The sequence below is a fragment of the Peromyscus leucopus genome, chromosome 10 (genome assembly GCF_004664715.2).
Source record: "Peromyscus leucopus breed LL Stock chromosome 10, UCI_PerLeu_2.1, whole genome shotgun sequence".
Lineage (NCBI taxonomy): Eukaryota > Metazoa > Chordata > Mammalia > Rodentia > Cricetidae > Peromyscus > Peromyscus leucopus.
The window spans coordinates 91,336,782-91,359,317 of record NC_051071.1 but is presented as its reverse complement, the minus strand read 5'-3'; the positions used below and the strand labels follow the sequence as shown (position 1 = coordinate 91,359,317).

The 22,536-nt window shown below is 45.1% G+C and overlaps 1 protein-coding gene and 1 pseudogene across 11 annotated transcripts in view; both read left to right on the top strand.

The window, feature by feature from the left end:
• The first annotated feature begins 1,457 nt into the window (after positions 1 to 1,457).
• LOC114691879 lies at positions 1,458 to 10,981 on the top strand (annotated as a pseudogene).
• Positions 10,982 to 16,373: 5,392 nt separating this feature from the next.
• Znf644 (zinc finger protein 644) overlaps positions 16,374 to 22,536 on the top strand; it is a 78,435-nt gene continuing 72,272 nt past the window's right edge. For 3 of the 11 annotated variants that reach the window (XM_037209265.1, XM_037209267.1, XM_028867352.2), the window contains exon 1: positions 16,434 to 16,575. The gene's annotated coding sequence lies outside the window, so the exon portion shown is untranslated. The other 8 variants (XM_028867351.2, XM_037209268.1, XM_028867359.2 and 5 more) reach the window with 8 other exon arrangements.

Here is a 22,536-nt window from a genome sequence, read left to right as displayed (position 1 = left end):
GGCTTGGGAGTTCAAGGCCAGCCTGAGCAACATGAAAGTCTGTCTTAAAACAAACTTTTTTTTCCTAAAAAAAAAACAAAAAAATAAAAACAAAAAACCAAAAAACAAAAACCCCTTAAGCTTCACTTTAATTTGTGAAACCTTTTCAGATTTTACAATTTCACATTTGTACACCTCGCATATTGACCATTCTCACTTCCCACCTCCCTTCCAACCATGTCAACCCTCTCCCTCCCCGAACTCCATAGCACACTCACTTCTGCTTGTTTCATTCTGTGACTGCCCCCCCCCCCCAAGACTAACAGGCTCATTTGTGTGACTGTGGGGTTTGGAGCCGCCTGTTAGAGCCTGGTGGGCTCATCGGAGGGCACACAGCGAAGGTATTGACTCTCCCTCTCCCAGAGTGTGCTGATTGCTAACAGTTCAGCTGTAAACGGGAGGGCTCTGGGTACCCTCTCCTTCCTTGACTGTCTTGTGAGTGGGTGCAGGACAGATAACCGCAGCTGATGTGAATTAATGATTCCAGTGCTTGTTTGGAATTCAGACAACAGGATTCCAAACCCTTCTGCCTGTCTTCTGGCCCTTACATACTTCCTACCCTCTCTTCTGCCATGTTCCCTGAGCGTTAGACAAGCTGGAGTGAGTGACTTTTTGGGGGCCTACATCCGTCACTTTCTGCATCTTAGGCAGCCAAGAGTCTCAGCATTCACCACCGCCACTGTTAGAAGGGGCTTCTCTGACTGAGCTGGGAGCTGCTTTGGTCTGTGGGTATAAGTAGTATTAGAGGACAGTTTGCTGCTGTGCAGACTTAATCCAGCCACTTCCTTAATCTCACGATAAAGTGACTTTCTACTTTCTGAAATTGAATTCCTGGAGCCCATTTTTTTAAAACTGTCTTTTTATTTATTCTTTGTGTCTTTCACATCATCCATCTGGATCCCATTCATTTCCCAACCCTGCATATCCGCCCTCTGCCCTTGCAGCGCCCCTCCCCACCCCCCAGATAAAATTTAAGAGAAGAAAGAAAAAAGAAAAGAAAAATGGGGAGGGTGTGGATCTCGTCATGGAAGCTGTGGCGTGACACAGTGAGTCAGTCACACAGTAAACCCTTTTGTCCATATGTCTTTACTTGCAAGTGTTCATTGCAGAGTCATTGGTTGGTTTAAGTGAGGCCTCTGGTTTCTGCTGCACTATAGATGCTGGGCCCTCACTGGGACTCCTTGGTTGTCCTGCTGTTGCCCTGTGTTATGGAAACGCGGCAGCTTTGGGTCTACAGGACCAACCTCTTCATGTGCTCCCGCAGATCACAGATGGGGTGGATATCGGGGTGGGCTAACTCATAACCCTGGTTCTGGGCCTGGGTAGTTGCAGGGTTGGTCAGCCCGCCAGCTCTCCCCTGTCCTCACCATCGAGGTGAGCTCTCCAGCACTGCCCTGGCTGGGTCACCCTTTGCGGTGATGAGCGAGGGGCGGGGCAGTTCTCCTGCCTTTGTGTCCTCGGGGTCAGATCAGGGCCGGCTCTACTGTGCTGCCCAGGCATGGGGGCGGGGCCACTCTCCCGAGGCTGCAGCAGATGAGGGGTGGGGCCAGCCCTCCCGATCTTACGATGCCAGGGTCAGCTCTCTCATCTGGCTCGGGTGTTGAGGGGCAGTGGGGGGCATCTCTCTCCTACCATGCCACCATGTGACAGGTGAGTAGTGGGGACAGCCCTCCCATGCTCACAACTTTGGGGCTGGCTCACCCACAGCTTTGCTAACAGGATTGGTTGGCTCTGTTGTACTGCCCTGTGGAGCCCATTTTTTTATGGTGGGATTTAATGTCACACAACATAAGTAAATGCAACGGAAGCATAGAATGTATATGTGTGTATGAGGCAGAGGGCAAGCCTCTCCGAGGGAGGGATATTTAGTTGAAATGGTGGGCCCTAATACCTCACAGGAAAGTATTTATAGAACAGTGTATGAAAAGAAACACTCAGACTAGGGGTCTCAGCACTGCTTGTGAACATGTGTACTTCAGGTCATGGGCCGGGGCTGTGCAGGTTCCCGGCATATGAAGGTACTGTGTAGGGGAGTAGGAGAGCCAGCAGAAGGCTCACAGTGACGACTGCAGAGACCCTGCCAACGGGGGTGGGGATGAGGAAACTAACAGGACCACCACCTCTCCAATCTGAACTATGACAAAAAAGAATTCAAAATGTTGAAGAGACATCTGCACTCCCATGTTCCAGCCAGGCTCAGAAAGACAAATATTGTACATTCTTTCTGATATGGGGAATGTAAATGAGTTGGTGCCACGGAATGGTGGTCAAGGTGGTTATCTGAGATGAAGAAATGAAATAGGAAGCCCTGGGGGAAGGCTGGTGAACAGACACTGACTTACGAGTAAGAAGCGCTGACGAGGTAGACGGCAAGATGGCTACACACAGCAATGTGCAGAGCGTCTCAAAAAGCTATGAGAGAGAATGTTGTTTTCACCGTGACAAAATGGTAAATGTTTAAGGAGATGTGGGATGTTCTCTATGCTGTGAATGTGTTGCTCTGATTGATTGATAAATAAAATGCTGATTGGCCAGTAGCCAGGCAGGAAGTATAGGATAGGCGGGACAAAGAGAGAGGAAAATGCTGGGGAGTGGAGGGCTGAGGCAGGGAGACACTGATGAGAAGCAACATGTTAAGGTACCGGTAAGCTGCTGGGCGGTGGTGGAGCACGCCTTAATACCAGCACTCGGGAGGCAGAGGCAGAGGCAGGCGGATCTCTGTGAGTTTGAGGCCAGCCTGGGCTACCAAGTGAGTTCCAGGACAGGTGCAAAGCTACACAGAGAAACCCTGTTTCAAAAAAAAAAAAAAAAGATACCGGTAAGCCATGAGCCACGTGGCAACTTATGGATTAATAGAAATGGGTTAATTTAAGATATAAGAACAGCTAGCAAGAAGCCTGAGCCATTAGGCCATACAGTTTGTAAATAATATAAGTGTCTGTGTGTTTGCTAGGGTCTGAGGGCCTCGGGAGCTGGGCAGGAACAGGATAACTTCAGCTACAAGAATTTACCTATTAATGAACATGTCTGTATATGTCTCTGCGTGACAATATGTCCACACATGAGTGCCTATGCCCACATAGAATCCTGAAGTAGATGTTAGGTATCCCCCTTGATCACACCCCACTTAGTCCTTTGAGTCAGGGTGTCTTCCTAAACCTAGGGTTTACATTTTTCTCAGCTAGACTAGCAAGTCCCAGCAATTCTTCTGGAGTCATAGGAGCTGGGGTTAAAGGCATGTGTTAGATGCCCAGCTTGTTACAAGGGTGCTGGTATCTCACCTCTGGTCCTCAGGACTGAGCAGCAAGTGCTCTTAACTGCTAAGCCATCTCACCAGCCCTGAGATGATTACTTTGATTTAAGCATTACATGATGCATTCATATATCAAAACATTACATGAAACTCTAATCATATGTCTAGTTTTTAAGTTTTACATGTCATTCAAAAATAAAGTTAAAGGGTGGGATGATGTAACTTGGTGATGAAACACTTGCCTAGTTTGCATGAAGTCCTGAGCAGAGAAAGAAAAAGAAGAGGAGATGATAGATAGATAGATAGATAGATAGATAGATAGATAGATAGAAGAAGAGGAGATGATAGATAGATAGATAGATAGATAGATGATAGCTAGATAGATAGATGATAGAGATAGATAGATGATAGAGATAGATAGATAGATAGATAGATAGATAGATATAGATAGGTAGATAGATGATAGATAGATAGATATAGATAGATAGATGATAGAGATAGATAGATAGATAGATAGATAGATAGATAGATAGATGATAGATAGATAGATATAGATAGATAGATAGATAGATGATAGCTAGATAGATAGATGATAGAGATAGATAGATAGATAGATAGATAGATAGATAGATAGATAGATAGATGATAGCTAGATAGATAGATGATAGATATAGATAGATAGATAGATAGATGATAGAGATAGATAGATGATAGCTAGATAGATAGATAGATGATAGATAGATGATAGAGATAGATAGATAGATAGATAGATAGATAGATAGATAGATAGATAGATAGATAGATGATAGAACGAGCAGTGAGCACACCAATAATACAGAGTGCTCCCAACACCCACCCCATGTGGGTGCTTACATCAGTTGGTAATCAGGCTGCTTTCTCTAGCAATCCAGATGAGTCAAACCCCGTGATTTGAGAAGCAGACAGGCTGCCCTCAGCACATTTCACCAATCATACCTGAGATGGAGGAGTCGGGTGGTATAATCATTCAGTCTGGTTATGTTACCAGCAGACAGCTGCAGAAAGGTACATGAGGGAGGTGAGGAATGTTTTGAGGATGGACAAGGCAGGAGTTTGGCCCGCTAGCCTCCTCTTCCCTGGAGACAGTGTTGTCTATTTCACCTTGGTGTGGAGTTGAGATATTGGTTTGTGATCGGATCTCCCCCTGGGCAGCTCATAAAGGACGGGGATTTACCTCTTTCTCTCACCACCCCTTTGGGTAGCATCGCCTTTCTCCCTTCTCTGAGGTCATGCTCAGACACACTGTTTCTGGTCCTCTGAAGCCTCAAGAATCCTCAGAGGAGGTCACCTGACCTACCTGCCTGGACTTCCTAGTCTGCTCCTCCGTGGCCCCATCGTATCTCATTCCTCTAGTCTTGCCTTCAGCTTGATATCGGAAAGGAGTGGTTTTATCTCACACTGCCTGCATTTCACCACTTAAAGTTGTCTTTATGGATATTTATAAGTAGTCTTGAAGATAAAACGCCTTGAGAGAAATGACCTGTTCTGTCAGAATCCCCCAGCTTGAGCCTACATCGTGAAATTCTAGGAAAGGTTCTTAACTAATGAGTCTTGGTTTATTAACTTGTCAGATGGAAGACTTATTTCTGAGGGCAAAGAACAAAATGTCCTGGGACTGAGGTTATAGCTCAGTTAGTGGAACGCTGTCCTGGCGTTCGTGGAATCCTAGACGGGATCTTCAGCACTGTATAGATGTGGTGATTCCTGCCTGTAATCTCAGAATGACAGAGTTGGAAGCAGAAGGATAAGTTCAAGGTCACCCTCTGCTACACAGTGAGGAATTCATGAGATCCTATATCAAAAATGGGGGAGGGGCTGGAAAGATAACCCACCAGCTAAGAGCACTGGCTGCTCTTGCAGCGGACCTGGGTGTGGTTCCCAGCACCCACACTGTGGCTCTAAATAATCTCTAATTCCAGGTCAGGGATTCAGCACCGTCTTCTGACCTCCAAAGGTACGAGCCGTGTGTGTGTGGTATACAGACATATATGCAGACAAACATTTATACAAAAAAGATAAATCTGAGAGAAAGAATCAAGTGTCCTTACGGCTACATAAGAACCTCTAATAAACTATTTAGCATTGAAAAGAAAGTCCCACTTCAGTGGAGTCTGGGTTACTGTAAAGGCAAACACCCTGTGGCTGAAGTGTCCTTGGTGTCCTGCATCCCTTTGGGACTTACTTCAGTTATGAATGCCTGATGAATTGAGCTTGACATAATTTTTGAACTGTGATGGTCTAAGTAATGATGTAGTCACACCACGGCAAAGTTCACAGAATTCAATTTACCAGAACACAGGGATCTCCTGTGAATGCCAAGCAGTTACCCTATTTGATTGATTCTAAGATATCGATGGTTGAAAGATGTGCCATTTTTTTTCCTGAACTCTTTGGAAAGAGAAAAAAAAATGCCAGTTACAAACTGTTTTTAAGGTAAATTGTAAAGATGTCACAATAGTGAACAAGTATTATAAAAATGATAAAATATAGATTTAAACATCCACGGATCATGTCTCATTTCTTTTTACTTTATGATACATTGTTTACATATTATTACAAATCTTTATGGGAAATAAAAGTCCTTTTCCTTGTGAGAGTGTGTTAGTGGATCAAGCTCATCAGAGCACAATTTGCAGTCGAAGTTTGAGAAACCACGAAGCTATTAGGAGGGTTCAGCAGTTAAGAACACTTGTCCTTGCAGAGGACCCTGGTTTGGTTCCCCATCCCCACAGGACCACTCACAATCATCCACAACTCCAGTTCCAGGACATCAGACACCCTCTTCCAACTTCACTCTTCCTGTCTTCCACAGGCACCAGGCACACAAGTGGTGTACATACACACAGGCAAGCAAAACATTCACACACATTAAATAAAAACATTTACAAAAATCTTTTAAATTTGTTGAACCATCTGCTAAAATCATATTCATCTAGTTCCATGTGTATGAAGCAAGTTACTGGGTGTGCAGATTCATCTTGGATCTGGGATCAACTGGACAGGCTGCCGGGCATCCCTGTGAGGGATTTTTCTCCATCAGGGTTATTTGAAGTGAGAAAACCTACCTTAAACGGTGCAGCCCAGATAAATGGGTGGCAGCCCAGATGAAGGAGGTGGACGGAGAAAGCTTTTTGCCTTTGCTTGCTTGCTGTTGCTCTCCATGGCAAAGCTGTATTCCTCTGCTGGCTTCAGGTTTCCAGTGGGAATGAAGACCAGCAGCTCTGCAGGATTCCTCCCAGCCTGCAGCACCAGACCAGCCAGCCTTGTGGAGATGGCGTCCTGGAATCCCCAGACTGTATCATGTCAGCGTGTTATTTCTCTGGTCTGTCCCCCAGAGCACCCTGACTAGTACTCCAGGTGTTCCTGGTATAATACCCTTCTCTACAGGCAGGAAATATTTTGATCAGTTTTGCTGAGTATTTCATTGAGCGTGGCAGCAAAAAAGTTTCCATAAATTTATATTATTTGGTATGTGATTTATGCATTTCTCTCTTATGAATTTTATCTACCCAAACTTGGTAAATTCTGATTGTGAACTGATTCTCAGCTGCAGAGAGTCAGGTCCTGGAGGAAAGTGGCTCTAGATGTCCTCACTAGATGTCAGCTGCTGACGCTGCAATGTGACACATGATTCAGTCAACTCAGAAGTGGGAGAATTATTTATTTATTTTTTTTTTTCCTTTTTGCCCATAGTTTCATGGGTTGGTTCTGTTGCTGTGGGGCCTGTGGGAGCATGTCATGAGACAAAGATCTCACTCTATTGTAGATGGAAGTTTACAAATCTCTCCCACCTGAGGTCCTGAAGCCACTTATAAAATAATTACACAGAGGCTTATATTAATTACAAACTGTATGGCCTATGGCTCCAGCTTCTTGCTAGCTAGCTCTTTCATCTTAAATTAACACATTTCTACAAATCTATATGTTGCCACGTGGCCATGGCGTTGCCAGTCTGTCGGCATCTTTTTGTTCCTTGGGCGGCAGGCTGGTATCTCTTCTGACTCCACCTTTCTTCTCTCTGTATCTCTGCTTAGATATCCTGCCTGGCTGTAAGCTTTCTTGCCATGGCCCAAAACAGCTTTATTTATTATCCAATAGGAGCCACACATATTCACAGCATACAGAAAGACATCCCACAGCACTTCCCCTTTTCTATCTAATAAAAAAGGAAGGTTTTAACATAGTAAAATTATATATAACAAAACAGATATGAAGCAAGAATTACAGTTACAATATCTAGTATATTTGTATTTGGCAAAATTAAAGAAAATATTCTATCATCCATCCTATTTTTCTGAGTCTAAAGTTTTATATCTAATTTATCTTTTTCATGACTAAAGGAAAAGTATAATTATAACTATCTAGTCTTCAACTCCATCAAAGATCCCAGAAGGATATAATATTACCTAAGTAAACAGGAAGTTCATTGTAAGCAACTTCTAAAATTCTAGAAATGACAGAGACAGCTGGCTGCCTGGACAGTCACCCAAAGTTCCTCTGCAATGTCCATCTTCAGCCTACAGGCCTAGAGTCTCTGGCAGACATTTTAGTGAACAGGAAATCTGAAGAATTGTCTCACCCATTGGCAAAGTTCATCAGTCACTTTGTGTTCTGCAGAATGTCTGATGTATCTTCTGTGAAGCAGTAGCTGAAGGACCATCTCATTTTGCAAAGTTACCTTCCTATGGGTCCTGCATGTCCAGTTTATACAACATACTGTCAGGCAGTCCAGGCAAGAGCAATTTCTTGCCCAAATGGTTAACTTGTACCGCAAAGAAAACAAACTCCATATGGAGCTTCTTCGATGCCCATTATCTCCTCTGAAGTAGACTGGTATTGCCATGTCTCACTGTCCAGAAATGTCTAAGTTCTTAAAACATTGTAAATGCCATATTCTGTAGGTCTTTGAAGTGTTTGAAGATTACCTACCTAATTGAAATATTCCTTTGTGCACATAAAAACTTAATAAATTTGTATCAATAAACTAAAATCCGTGGCAGTATAAAACATTTCAAACAAGTTGTTGCTCTTTAAAAGTAGATTCAATAATCTACCCTTTCATCCCATCTATATCCTCTTTTCTTCTTTAGAAAGAAATTGCATTTATAATCAACCCCCTTTAAGTAAAAATAAACACTTATAAACAATATTTTGGGAATTTGGCATAGCTTTTCATACTACTGCATGCTAATTGGGGGTGCTGGCAATCTTATGGGGGTCCTGAGAAAATTTGGGATAATGGTCAAGTCCTGGGAAGACCAGCTATAACCTTTGTTGAGAGATACCATCTGTCAAGGTTCAGGGGGTCTAGCTTGATCAAATCTGATCCATCATAACCTGGAACAAACCCATAACCTCTTGCTTCCTGTGGAAACAAAAGCTGAGCCTCCTTTCCAAAGCAACATATCCTTAGATCCAAATTTTGAAGTCAAGATACCTTTAAAATATATGTATTGGTTTAACTTAGCAGCCTTTATAGTCAAATACCTTTCTGTAGTTAGCTTATTAACAGACAAAAAAAAATTAAAGAAAACACAATACACATAATATAAACTCTCTGTGTAATTTCCATCTTTATGTGGCTATTTCTTTTATATTACTTTCATTGTCTCTTTAAAGGCTTTATTTTTTAAAACTATTTATTTCTTTATATAATTGCCTATACTCGTTTTCCTCTCTTTCGAGCCTATGTACATTTTTTTTTTTTTTTGGTTTTTTGAGATTTCAGGTTTCTCTGCGTAGCTTTGCGCCTTTCCTGGAACTCACTTGGTAGCCCAGGCTGGCCTGGAACTCACAGAGATCCGCCTGTCTCTGCCTCCCGAGTGCTGGGATTAAAGGCGTGCGCCACCACCGCCCGGCAACTATGTACATTTTTACACACATTGTAAACCGTTTAGAATTTTATTCCATCTGAATTTGTCTTATTGTAAATCTATAATCTTTCTCTGACCAGGAGAGATTTTAAAACTGTTAAACTGCACGGTGACTTTGGCTGTTGACTCTGCCCCCCTCAGCTTCCCAACATGGCTGAGGTACGTTTACTGCCAGCTCTGGGGAGCCATGCTCACCACCGACTCTGGGAAGCAGTAGGTGATTAAGAAGAGACCAGCATCACTGATGTGAAGTCTTCTGGGAAGTGTTTCTTTTGAGTCCACATACAGAAGCTGTGTTCTAGAGGTGCCAAGTGGCACCCAAACTTGGTGGTGTAAGAGTCACCCAGGTGGTACTGGTTTTGAAGGCATGAAGGGGCCATGGAGAACAGCTGAAGCCTGGTGCTGTGTGGCGGGGCTGGAGTCCCTGAAGAAATCCCAGGAGATGCGTTTGGTGAAAATGCAGCCCAGTTGCAGCAAGGGACCCCAGCATTTTGGAGACACCACTAAGACAGCAGCAGCTGTGGAGTGAAGCCTGCCTGAGCTGAGAAGACAAGCTGTGTGTACTTCAGAGTTCAGAACCAGAGATGTGACCCAAGCCCTTTGGGGAAGCCCCCCCCAAAATCATGAGTGAGTCCCAGCCACTGGCCATTGTGTTATTTACACACTTGAGTTTGGGTTTGCTTTGATTTGATTGTGACTGTGCCATGGTTCTTCCATCTTGAAGTAAGAAAATATTTAACTTATTTTTTATTTTGTAGGAACCCACAGTTGAGAGACATTATATCTTAAAAGAGACTGAACCTTTTAAGTGTTTGAATTTTTAAAGGCCACGGGGCTTTTTAAGTTTCTAAAATGTCTTATACTGTAATGTCTTTATTAATGCGTGACCATTGGGCATGAACAAGAAAGGAGAGGCTGTGGCTTCACAGTGATGTGTCTGTGTGTCAAGCTGACAAGGGGTCAGTTGTGCTGGGCAGTTTCATGACATCTTGACACAAACTAAAGTCATCTGAGAGGAGGGAGCCCCAATTAGGCAAACACCTTTGTAAGACTGAGTTGCAGGCAAGCCTGTAGGGCATTTTCTTAACTGGTGATTGATTGGGGAGGGCCCAGCCCATTGTGGGCGGTGCCATGCCAGGGCTGGTGGGTTTTGGTTCTATAGAAAGCTGGCCGTGAGACTCTCTGCAACCCCAGGGTGCTTTGCGGCGCTTGGTCCTTTCTGCTTGGCCGTTCTCCTGCACTGGAGGAAGCCGTGGCGCCCAGCCGGAATGGTATGATCCTGAAGCCCACTTCCACAAGGATTGGCAGCAGCGAGTGGACACTTGGTTCAACCAGCCGGCACGCAAGATCCGCAGATGCAAGGCCCGGCAGGCGAAAGCGCGCCATCGGCATTTTTGTGGACCCAAGGAGGTGGAAAAAAATCTACTGAATCACTACAGGCCAATGTGCAGCGCCTGAAGGTGTACCGCTCCAAGCTCATACTCTTCCCCAGGAAGCCTTCTGCTCCAAAGAGGGGAGACAGTTCTGCTGGAGAACTTAAATTGGCCACCTGGCTAACGGGATCTGTGATGCCCATCCGGAATGTCTACAAAAAGGAGAAAGCCAGGGTCATCACAGAAGAGATGGCTTTTGCCAGTCTTCGCATGGCGCGGGCCAATGCCCGGCTCTTTGGCATCCGAGCAAAGAGGGCAAAGGAAGCTGCAGCGCAAGATGTTGAAAAGAAAAAGTGATGTGCTGTTGGAGCGTTGCAATAAATTTTCCATAAAGGAAAAAAAAAGAAGAAGAAGAAAGCAGGCCGAGAAAGCCTGGGGGAGTTAGCCCATAAGCAGCACCCCTCTGCATCAGCTTTTGCCTCCAGGTTCCTGCCCAGTTTGTGTTCCTGTCCCGATTCCCTTCAGTGTTGGACTGAGATGTGGAAGGGCAAGCCAAATTAACCCTTTCCTCCCCAAGTTGCTTTTGGTCATGGTGTTTTATTACAGCAGTGGTAATCCTAACTAGGACAAAAGGTCACAGATGTCACTCTCTCTTTCTTTCAACATGGTTATAGAACTTTAAGTAAATAGTATTTGGTAGAGTGTAGTATGAATCTTAAAAGTTCTTATTAATAAAATCAAACCTGAGCCGGGTATTGGGGTGAACTGGAAGATCAGAGAACCAGAACAAGGCTAGCTCACCTCGCCGGATCCTCAGCTGATCCTGTTTCCTCAGACTGGAAACCTCTGTGTCCTCATCCCAATGGCTCTCAGCTGAACTGCTGCTAGAAGCCTGAAAGCTTGACCAGCGAAATGCTTAACCAGCCAAATGATTCTAGTTCCTGGTCCTCACGCCTTATATATCTTTCTGCCTTCTACCATCACTCCCTGGGATTAAGAGCGTGAGTCACCATGCCTGGCTGTTTTCAATGTGGCCTTGAACTCACAGAGATCCAGAGGAATTTCTGTCTCTGGAATGTTAGGATTAAAGGCGTGAGTGCCACCACTGCCTATTCTTTATGTTTAATATTGTGGCTGTTCTGTCTCTGACCCCAGATAAGTTTACTAGCATGCACAATATTTGGGGGAACACAATACCACAGTAGAGGGCTGGAAATGTAGCTCAGCTGTTTGAGTGCTAGCCTAGCATGCACAGAGCCTGGGTTCAATTCCCAGCACTGTATAAACAGGATATGGTGGTAAATGACATAATCCTAGTCCTTAGGAGGGTGAGGCAGGAGGGTCTGAAGTTAGAGGCCATCCTTGACTACAAAGGGATTTTGAGGCCAGTCTGAACTTATAAAGACCCTGTGTCCAAAAATAAACAAATAAATATAAAAATGGTTGTTAGAGAGTCCATGTCCTTTGGAAGTGATTTAATTTCATCTGTATTTAAACCACCACACCTCAAGTTATTGTTGTGTAGCTAAAGGAATGCATTTGCTCAACAGTATCTCCCCATTTTTGACTGCAGGAACAATCGTACATATGACCTAATTCACTGGCTTACTATTTTGCGCTCTTTCTTTAATAAAGCATGGAATAGCTGAAACTGTAGATGCCTTCTTTCTTTTGATGGATGTCAAGAAAATATAGAATATTTGGATTCTTTGACTGGAAAAAAATGAACAACAAAGAAGTATGCCAAGTTTTATGTGTGCGAAAACTTGACGAAAGCGTAGTGGGTGTGGCTATTTACCAGGAGAAGGCTGGCTGGTTGGCGGTAGAGGTAGAGGGATTTCCCTCTGAGTTTGTATTTGTCTCTCGGCTGTGTGAGTCAATTGCTTCATCTTATCAACTGTTTTAGTCAGGTTTCTATTGCTGTGAAGGGACACCATGATCACGGCGACTCTTCTAAAGGAAGACATTTATTTGAGGCTGGCTTACAGTTTCAGAAGTTTAGTCCATTTTCATCATGGTGGGAAGCAAGGCAGCATGCAGGCAGACATGGTGCTGGAGAAGGAGCGGAGAGTTCTGCATCCAGATTCACAGGCAGCAGGGAGAAAGAGACACTGAGACTGGCTTTGGCTTTTGAAACCCCAAAGCTCATACCCAGTGACACACTTCCTCCAACAAGGCCACACTTACTTCAACAAGGCCACACCCCTAATCCTTCTCAAGTACTACCACTTCCCGATGATCAAGCATTTAAATGCATGAGCTTATAGGTGCCATTTTTCAAACCACCGCATCAACCTCCTGTAATTGAGAGTCCCGGTTTCCTCTTCCCCCTTTTATTTCCTTATTACCAAAACCACACTGGAAGGAGTCACTCAATACTAGAGTCACCAATGATCTTACACACACACACACACACACACACACACACACACACACACACACGTCTTTCATGACCTCTTTGCTACATTTACTTAGGGACTCTACTTTTCCCCAGAAGTCTCATTTACCTCCATGGAATATAATAAACTACATTCTATAGTCTGTCTTTGCGGTAAGTGGGGCCCCTGCCTGGAGTGCCGGCTACTGGAAACTGAGAAGTGTTTTCTGCCAGTGTGTGATGGGGAAACGTCAGTTCCCCAGATAATGACCCCAACTGAAGGCAGTGGGGTGTGACAGGAATAAGAAGGGAGGCCTCCTGTCGTATACCACGGATGTTTGGGGCCATTGGTCACAACAATCTGTTGCCCTTCCTCGTTGCTCCTTTGGTGCTGCTGTCTTGCCCGAGCCCTGTCTTATCTCTGTGTCCTTTTGTTTATTTTCCTGTGCTTTGTTATTCTTTGAGACTGAACGGTCCCCTGACTGCTTCGCATTAGAGGCTTGCTCGACAGCTTACCGGCCTTTGGACATGACTGGATTATGAGAATTAACTTCCCCCGTGGACCAGCCCACCGATGGATTCACAGTTTGAAGATGTTACTGAGAGGCCATGGGTTCTAGGAGGAGGCAGCGGGTCGCTGAAGTGGGCCTTGGAAGAGGGTATTTTGACCCCTGACGCTGTTTTTTCATTCTGTCTGCTTTCTGGTTGGAACGAGATAGGGTAGTTTTCCCTTGCAGCAACATTCCACCAGGCTTCTTTCTCTGATCCAGCAGGGAGCCAGATAACCATGGACCAAAATTGTGACTTTGATTTGTTTCTCTAGGGTATTTTGAGTGATGCAAAACTAACATGCACTTCTCTACTCATTCCTTAGATATTTTACAGTAAATTTCCATGGCCCACTGTTTTCTTTCTCAGCAGGCTCCTACAATCTCATCTGGTTTTGATATGATAGAGTAGAACAGTAGATATATTTCTTTTTTCTGTGGTGGTCGAGTGAATGATTACATGTATGTGAGGGGTGCATCTGCACACAGGCATGCCTGTGGAGTCCTGACATTGATGCTGCTGTAACCTCCATTGCTTTCTACCTCACAGGTCCAGCAGTGCCTCTTGCTGAGCCTGGAGCCTGAAGAGTTGGCTGGTTTGGGTAGCCAACTTTCTCTAGGGAGCCCCTGCCTCTGCCTCTCATGGGCTGGGGTTATGGACCTGGTGCCATATCCATTCAGCTTTTACACATGTTCTGGGATCTAAACTCCATCCAGTCTTCACATTGCACAGTGTGTACTTTGCCACCTGGGCCATCTCTCTGACTCATGTTAAATTTAGGTAGAGTTTTTAGTAAGTAGCTGTATACTGAATCTATTTTCTACTGTGTTTCATGAGGTTATTCATTCATTCATTCATTCATTCATTCATTCACTTTTTCTTGACAGGACTTCTTTGTGTAGTCCTGGCTGTCCTGGAACTTTCTTTATAGACCAGGCTGGCCTTGAATTAAAGATCCACCTGCCTCTGCCTCCTGGATGCTGGGATCCACCATCATTCCTGACTCTCATGAGGTTTTGTTTATAATTTTAAAATCTTTATCTTTTCATCCCCTACCCCCTACTAAACTGAGAGTTGATCTTCTAATACTCAACTTTTGTTGAACTATACCAATTCATTTGTTCAACACCATTTATAGAATGTGAATGTTTATGTAGGATTTTAAGATATACAGAATATATTCATAGCTTTCCCTATATGTTTACATATCTATATCTATATATTTATGTACATATCCATGTCTGAAATGTGCCCCAAAGACTCAAGTGTAAAAGGCTTAGTTCCAGTTGATGGGCCTTTGAATTCTGCAGGTTAATGGATCTAATCTAAAGTGCATCCTTTGGGGCCAGGGACATGGCTCTTGGTGAAAAGCATTTGATGGTTATGTGGAGGACCCAGGTTCAGGTCCCACCTTTCACACGGCCACTTATACCCATCTGTGACTCCAGTGCCAGTGGCTTCCCTATGCCCTCACCAGGCCTCCTGGGCACCAGACAGGAAGCAAGGGTGCATGGCCAGAGATTCAGATGAAACCATCATCCAAATTCACGAGGTTAAAAAAATAAGTAGATCTTTAATGCGCTTCGCTCCCACCCAGTTGGCTGAAAATATATACACACTTACATTTTGTTTCTCCATTCATGTGTATGAAGGCAAGCTTACATTCTGAAACAGGCCAAAGCGTCGTGTGACTCTGAGAAACCAGTCTGATCTCTCTTAGCCACTTCAGGTTGCAGTTTGCTGGAACAGGTTAGGAGAATGCCCGATGCACACCGGGCTAGCCCCCAAGTGTCAGCAGTTGTTAGCTGGTGAAGCAATTAGTGTGGATCGTAAAATATCTGTTATTTGAATACGTTTGCTGCTGCTGAAGGCATCATTTTTGGGAAAGACTCATTCTTGCCACATAAATGCAATTACAGCACATTCCTCTGAATGTCGGTGACATCTTGAAGGTGCACAGTTCATGACTATGGCTTAACTAACGAAAACTTTGAAAGTTTTTCATGAGAAAAGAGTTCAGGGAAACCAAAGAATTGAATAAGGCAGGCCTAATTGTTGTAGAACGTTTATTTCACCTTCAACAGGTTAGGAACTTGTTGGCTCCGTCCAAAAGCAAAGGGAATACCTCTAATTAGTGTTCTCCTCCCCTCAGAAGCCCATGGCTGAACGCTTGTTAAAAGGGAGATTTAGAAGACCCTCAGGGGAATCTATTGATTATCTGAAGAGTTAACCAGCGTATCAGGTGTTTCTTTGTGTGACTTCAATTTGGACAAACCAGGCATGTTCCACAAGGCAGAAAATAACTCGGCAGGGTCCTCATAGCCCAAATCCTGGGTTTCTTTTAGGTTGTTTTGACTGGGCAAAATTGAGTCGCGACCCCTGACGCTTTGTCTGTCCACCAGGCATCTTCTAACTGGCACGTTTAACCTCATAAAGCCTCTCTTTGCCGGTACTCCACGGTCAGGACTGGCACGTGTTGCGTCCTTGAGCTGGTTCCTCCAACAGTTAGGAGAAAGAATCGGAATTTTGGCCAACTGGTGACTGCAGACACCCGAAGACGGGGCCTGTTCCACCTTAAAGGGCCTAGGCATGCCTAGTCCTTGGGTCTTGCAGAGTTTGGTCGCCACCATATTTGGAGCGTGCCTACTTTGGGGCGGGAACCTCCTTGGGAGTGCTTAGGTCACCGCTGGGGGGAGGTGACCTTGTTTGGTTTTTTTGGGCACCCGAGAACAGTGGGGGCACTGTTCCTGCCGTCCCCCCGCGGAGGTCTCGTTGGCCCGGGCGCTCCCGCACGCACGCACGCACGCAGCTCCACGGGGCCCGGGCGCCGCGCTCTGCAGCGAGCGCTGCGCTGCGCTGCGCTCGGCTCCGCGCCGGCCTCCCCCGGCGGCCCGCGGCCAGGCAGAGGCGGGAAAGCCGCGCGCCTGCGCCGTGGGCACCGAGGCCGCCGGCGAAAAGCGGGGAGCGGCGGGGGCCGTTGGAGCCGAGGAGCGTACAGTGCGAGCGGCGTGTGACGCGGGGACGCCGCGCGCTCCCAACGTCGCCCCGGTTTGACGCACACGGCACCAAACTGTGAGTTTCGGGGGTCTTCTCGGGTCGGGTTGGCGGCGGCCCCGGCTGCGTCCCGGGCGTCCGGGCTCGGGCGGTGGCGGGGCCGAGGGCGGCGGACGGAGTTGTGGGGGGGACCCGGCCCGCGGCGCCCTAGGCTGGCTCCCGACCATCCGGAGGGACGCGTTTTGCCGCACAGGCTAAGATGGCGGCGGCGGCCGAGGAGGCGGAGTTGCGGCTGCACAAGGAGCCCGGGCCGCGGGGTCCGGGAGGCGGCGGCCGCGGGGGGCCGCGGAACCTTAGGTGAGCGGCGGCGGCCGCCGCGGGGCGGGACTCGGCGGCGGGCGGGCGGGGGGCCTTTCCGCTCGGGCGGCGGAGGATCCGGTGGCGGACACAAAGGGGCCGAGCCGGGCGGGCTCTCGGACTTGGCGGTGGTTGGCGGGGTGGGGTGGGGGGGCTGTGTAGTCACTTGCAGCCGAGCGGCCAGGGAGCGGCAGCGGGAAGGGGGCCGGGGTGGGGAGGCCGGGGCAGCCTGGCGGTCGCCATCGTAAATGCCCCGAGTAACGGGGCGGTCCGGGGGCGGCCCGTCCGCGGGCGCCCGGTGCGGGGCCCGCTCCGTCCGGGCCTGGAGCTCCGGCTCCGGCGTTAACTGTCCACACACCCCTCCCCTGACTTGGGGACAAGACCTCGTAGCCCTCCCCTTCTTCCCACTGGTCTGCAACACCTTGTGCCGCTAAGTGCCTGGGAAGTAACTCCACGAGGTAAAATAAATAAATAAATAAAAAATCACTCGAAGTGTTTGGGTTGCCAGGATATTGGTGGGTATCCAGCTAAAGCTTTTTGCCTCTCCAGGTCTGATTCCCTGGCCTTTGTGTCCCTGGGAGCTTAATCTCTGCCAGAGGAAAGCAGGTGTGCTCCATCCACCTCTCCCGAGAACATGAAGATGAGTTGCCCCAGACCCTTCCCCGTGATTGGAAACTTAGGTGGTTTCTTGTCTCGAGACTTCCACAGACGACTCTCGTGTTGGGATCCATCCATGGTTTAGCGGCATTAGTGGAAAAGTTTTCTTCAACTGTTTAAGTAATATTGACGTAAATATTAGTTGTTATAAAACTTTTGATACTAGATTTCAAATTTTATGTGATAAACTCAACGAGGGGATACTTACAGCTCGGGCCCCTGAAGTGATGGTCTTGTTCTGTGTACACGTTAACTTCCACAGAAATAACCAAACACAGTCATCTGTTCTGGCCAGTACTGACGGATGCCAAGCTTTCTGCATTGGGGGGTGGGGGTGTATTAGATTTGCTTTACTTGTGTCGTAGTTTAGTTAGTGTTTGGTCCCACAAAGCAAAGCATTTCGGAACCTAAACAACTAACTACAGTTCCTCAAAGCAAGGAGACCTGCTTCAGGGCCATGTGTTGAGTCAGCTCTACTGTATTTCGGGTAGGTTTGGTAAGAGAGAAACTGAGATTCTATAGTGAAGTTATAACTCAGCATAGACATTCAGATTGGTGAAACATGGATGCTTTACTGGTTCTAATGCAGTGGTTTGTATATTGCTATTAGAAAATGTGGCTGTAAGTTTTACATCATGCATTGTATTGGAAGTAATGAATATTGAAGTGTGAATTTCAAAAGAGCTGGTGCCTTGTATATGCCATTAATGCAATTACTTGAAGGACTATTTAAACACATTTAGACCATTAACTTAAATTTGAACTTTCCAACATTACTTAAAACTTTAGTTTTCCTTGGTTCTTACCAGTTACGTGTTTTTGGGTTTTTGAGACAGGGTTTCTCTTTGTAGCTCTGGCTGTCTTGGGACACTCTCTGTAGGCCAGACTGGCCTTGAACTCACAGAGGTCCACCTGGCTCTGCCTCTGGAGTGCTGGGGTTAAAGACGTATTTTCCATTTCTTAGCTTTCTTTCTCATACAGAAGAGTTAACAGTCAGATGTATTCCTGGATCACACAGGTTTTACCAAAGGAAGAACTCGAAAAGAGCTCCTGTTCTTACCCATTCTCTTAGCAGTATGCTGAGTATGAGTAAGTGGTATAATGGAGATGGTCTTTCAACTCCTGTCCTAGTTTTGTTAGTATCTGGCAACAAAGGTTTTAAAATCAAAGGGTATTACTGAGGATACCCGCTCAGTTAGTGCAGTTAGTGAGACCACCTGTGACAATAAACAATGTTACATAATTTTGGATCACTGTTGCTTAAATATGATTTTTGAGATTTTCCAAAGCAAATGTGACCCAGAAATGTGAAAATTAAAAACAAAACCCCAAAAACATGTGCTTGATAAATCTTGGAAAGTTCAGGATAACTGCCATTAATTGCTAGAAATTGTTAAGAAATGAAATAGGTGCTGAAAACCATGCCAGTACCTTTCTTTTTCCTTTCTCCCTTTCTTCTTTCTTTCTTTCTTTTTTTTTTTTTTTTTTGGTTTTTCGAGACAGGGTTTCTCTGTGTAGCTTTGCGCCTTTCCTAGAACTCACTTGGTAGTCCAGGCTGGCCTCGAACTCACAGAGATCCACCTGGCTCTGCCTCCTGAGTGTTGGGATTAAAGGTGTGCTCCACCACTGCCCGGTCATTTTGTAATGTTTGGTTAGATAAATAAACATGCCTCTTAGACTGCTATTCAGAATGACCTTTGAAGACCAACTACTGTTAGTGTAGGTCTTAGGACATGCAACAAGTGTTGAGTTGCCTGTGGTGGAGCTCACAGTGTGTTGTATGTCAGCTCTGCAAAAGCAGCTGAAGTTGTAGGGCTTGTGCGGGTCACTTCAAGTGCTTTTTTAAGTGACTGGTTTGGTTTGTTTTTTTTAATTTTTTCTAAGAGAGTTTAAAGGCTAGTTGATAATTTTCAGCACTGAGTAGATTTAATTACACTTAGTCTTGTAGTAATTAGGGTTACTTGGCAGTTATTTGTAATTATAAAGTGAGTGTCACTTGCACGCCTTAGATGCTTTCCAGGTTTCTTAGTTTGTTCAAGTTCTAAGAGAGAGCTCGAATTTAAGTGAGACTGATGGGTAGCCGAAGGACTGAAAACTCAAGAGAAGGAAAATGGTTGAGTGTCTGTCACGCCAGAGACACCCTTAGTTGTGTAGGATTAGTCATTTGGACTCTTCTTACAGTGTGACTCTGTGGGGACAGAAGTGTGGCTTGTCTTGGAGTACCATCTTAGGACTGCTTTTTCGTCACACAAGGCATCTAGTAAATGTAGAAGTTGGCTTGTTGAATTGTCAGACCGAATCTGTAGAAAACAGAGTTTTTAGAAGACCTTATAGAAAAATTTAAAGTTGGTGGCTTTGTAAAATCAAACGTTGGAGTGAATGGTGGATGTTGTAATTTGGATATTCATAGGTCTTCATGTTTTTCTGCATTTATCTGGTGTGGAGATGTGTTTTGTACATGGTAAATCTGTAAACATTGAACAGTGTCTGAGGTGTTGTCCTAAAAGTGCTGTTTGTGATTAGGGCTAAGTAAAAGTAGATAGCTACTTTTAATAGTGCCACTTAGGCCTTTAGGTTTTGGGGGTTTTAAAATGACTTCTTCTAGCACTAGCTCACCCTGCTGGTTGGCTAAAGTATCTCTCCTCCTCTCTCAAAAACAAATGCCTCATGAGACCCGAGGTGGAACAGCACCGCTTTCAGTTGAATCTTCATGAGGGCATGGAGTCCACCGGAAAGGGTGTTCTCTTGGTTTTTTATAAAGGCCTTGGTTTCTTTGCTCCTTAGTTTCTTCTCAGCTCTCCAAAGTTGACCTGTGAGGTTCCTTCATGTTTGAACTCACCCTGATCTTGGGTGATTATGGGGTTGTGTGCTTTCGTGTTCTCCAAGATTAGAGACTGGCTAGGCGTGGAAGACCACACTTGTAGTCCTCTCACTACTGTAGCTAAGGAAGGATTGTGTACTTGAGGCCTGCTTGGGTTATAGATGCAGTAAGACCCTTGGCCTCTCCACCCTCCAAAAACCTCCTTTTCCAGTTGAGCAATATTAACAAGAAAAACAAAGAAGTCCTGTGCAGTAGCTGTGGCTCTCCAGGAGAAGACATGCTGAGATTTCAAGAGGAAAAGGAATGACTTACTGAGGTTGGGGGAGGGAGGCTGGATTAAGTCTACTTTGTGTTAAGACATTGCCTCTGTGCTAATCTCTGACTTCACTGTCTGTAGTGGGGGAATCATTTAGGGTTCTTGGGCCTGTGGTGTTGTGAGTAAAAGTGCAGATGAATGATTTATTCCCTTAACTCAGTTCTCTTGGTTTAGATTGTGGTAGAAGTGAAGTTGTTAGAGTGGTACATACAGATTTCATGTGTTACACCATTCTCAGCATACACGTCATTCATTTATGTACAGTGTCAGAAAGACCAAGGTGGGTGAGTCTGGGGATTAAAGTACTGTTCACTAAACATGCTTACCTATATTCTATCAGTTACCGAATGTTTAAATTTTTGTGGGTTTTTTGTTTTGCTTGTCTCTCTACATAGCATTGGCTGTCCTGGAACTCACTATGTGGACCAGGCTGGACTAGAACTCACAGAGATCCATCTGCCTCCCAAGTGCAGGGATTAAAGGTGTACAATACCACTCCTGGCTCAGTTACTTCATTTTTTTAAAGGTTACTTTTTAATCTTCTTCCAAAGTGTTTATCTGCAAATGCACATACTCATACATTTTAATCAATTTCCTAACAGTGTTAGATATAATTGGTGCTTTCAGACCACCATTAATTGGAGAGGGAGGGTGATTCTCAATTTGCTTGCAAATGGGTTTATGAAGGTAGAGGAAAGCCTTGCTGGAGTTGGATCTGATTGCATTTGTTAATACTGACAGATAGGAAGTGTGTATGCATACAGAGTCACAGTTGAAGCAGGGAGGGATAAAGGTTGGAAATGTGAGCCTTCAGGCAAAACTGGCAATGTTCAGTTTTAGCAGTGTGGGTGCTAAGTAAGTGATGTAACAGTGGTACCATCTTAGGAGTCTAGAATTCATATAAAGTTAGCTTTCTGGCCCATAATTCTGAGTAAATGTTGCCTAATAAATAGTAGTTACTGTCATTGTTTAGTCTTCCTACAATAATTCAAACTTGTCACCTGTGTGGTCTTAGAATTGTGTGCTTCTGTAAATGTCCCATTTTTAGGCTATATCTACAAAAATGAGAATGTTAAGAATGTTAGAGCAGGCATAAAAATGTACTTTCTCTGGTTTAGAATCAAACCTGTGACTGGGTTACAATTCAGTGTGCTCCACTTGGTGGATGAGCAGATGAACTTGGGAGTGAGTGGTTTAGTGTTGACGATCCTTATTTACAGCAGTCTGAAGTTCATGACTGCCCTTTACATTTTTGACCACGTGGCAGTGACAATTAGAGGAGAAGAGGAGGTGAGTTGGTTATGTGAAAGTTTGTATCTATACATGCACACATACGTATATATGTCCTAGGGAGTAGTGAGGGAGCTAGAGAGATGGCTCACTTGGTGCCTGCTGTGCAGGCATGGGGACCCCAGGTTAGACTCTCAGGATGCGTGCAAAAGCCAGCGAGGTGTGTGCCTGTGAGTCAGTCCCAGCTTATGCATCTGGAGTTCCAGGTTCAGTGAGAGATGCTGACCTCTGGCTCTGTATACATGTGCATGTGCACCTGGTCTAATACCATCACCCCTAAACAAAACAAAACAAGAGGCAGGAAATGTGATCTTTTCATTGGGATTTTTAAATTTCTCCTAATAGAGCATTTGCTTTGCCCATTTTCCTTTTCTCCTGTGTGCCCACACGCGTGTTTGATAAAATGTTATCTTCCCCCTCATTAATGTTCAGTTCTTTCCCCCATCACAAATTCTTAAGCGAAATAAAGTTGTACAATCTAGTAAAATTTTTATTTCACACAAGGAGGTATGTAAACATGAAATACTGTTTCATTTATGTTTAAAAGTTGTTTTCAGCAATGCAAAAATTAAGGGAAAGTCCCCCATCTCTTTTTTGA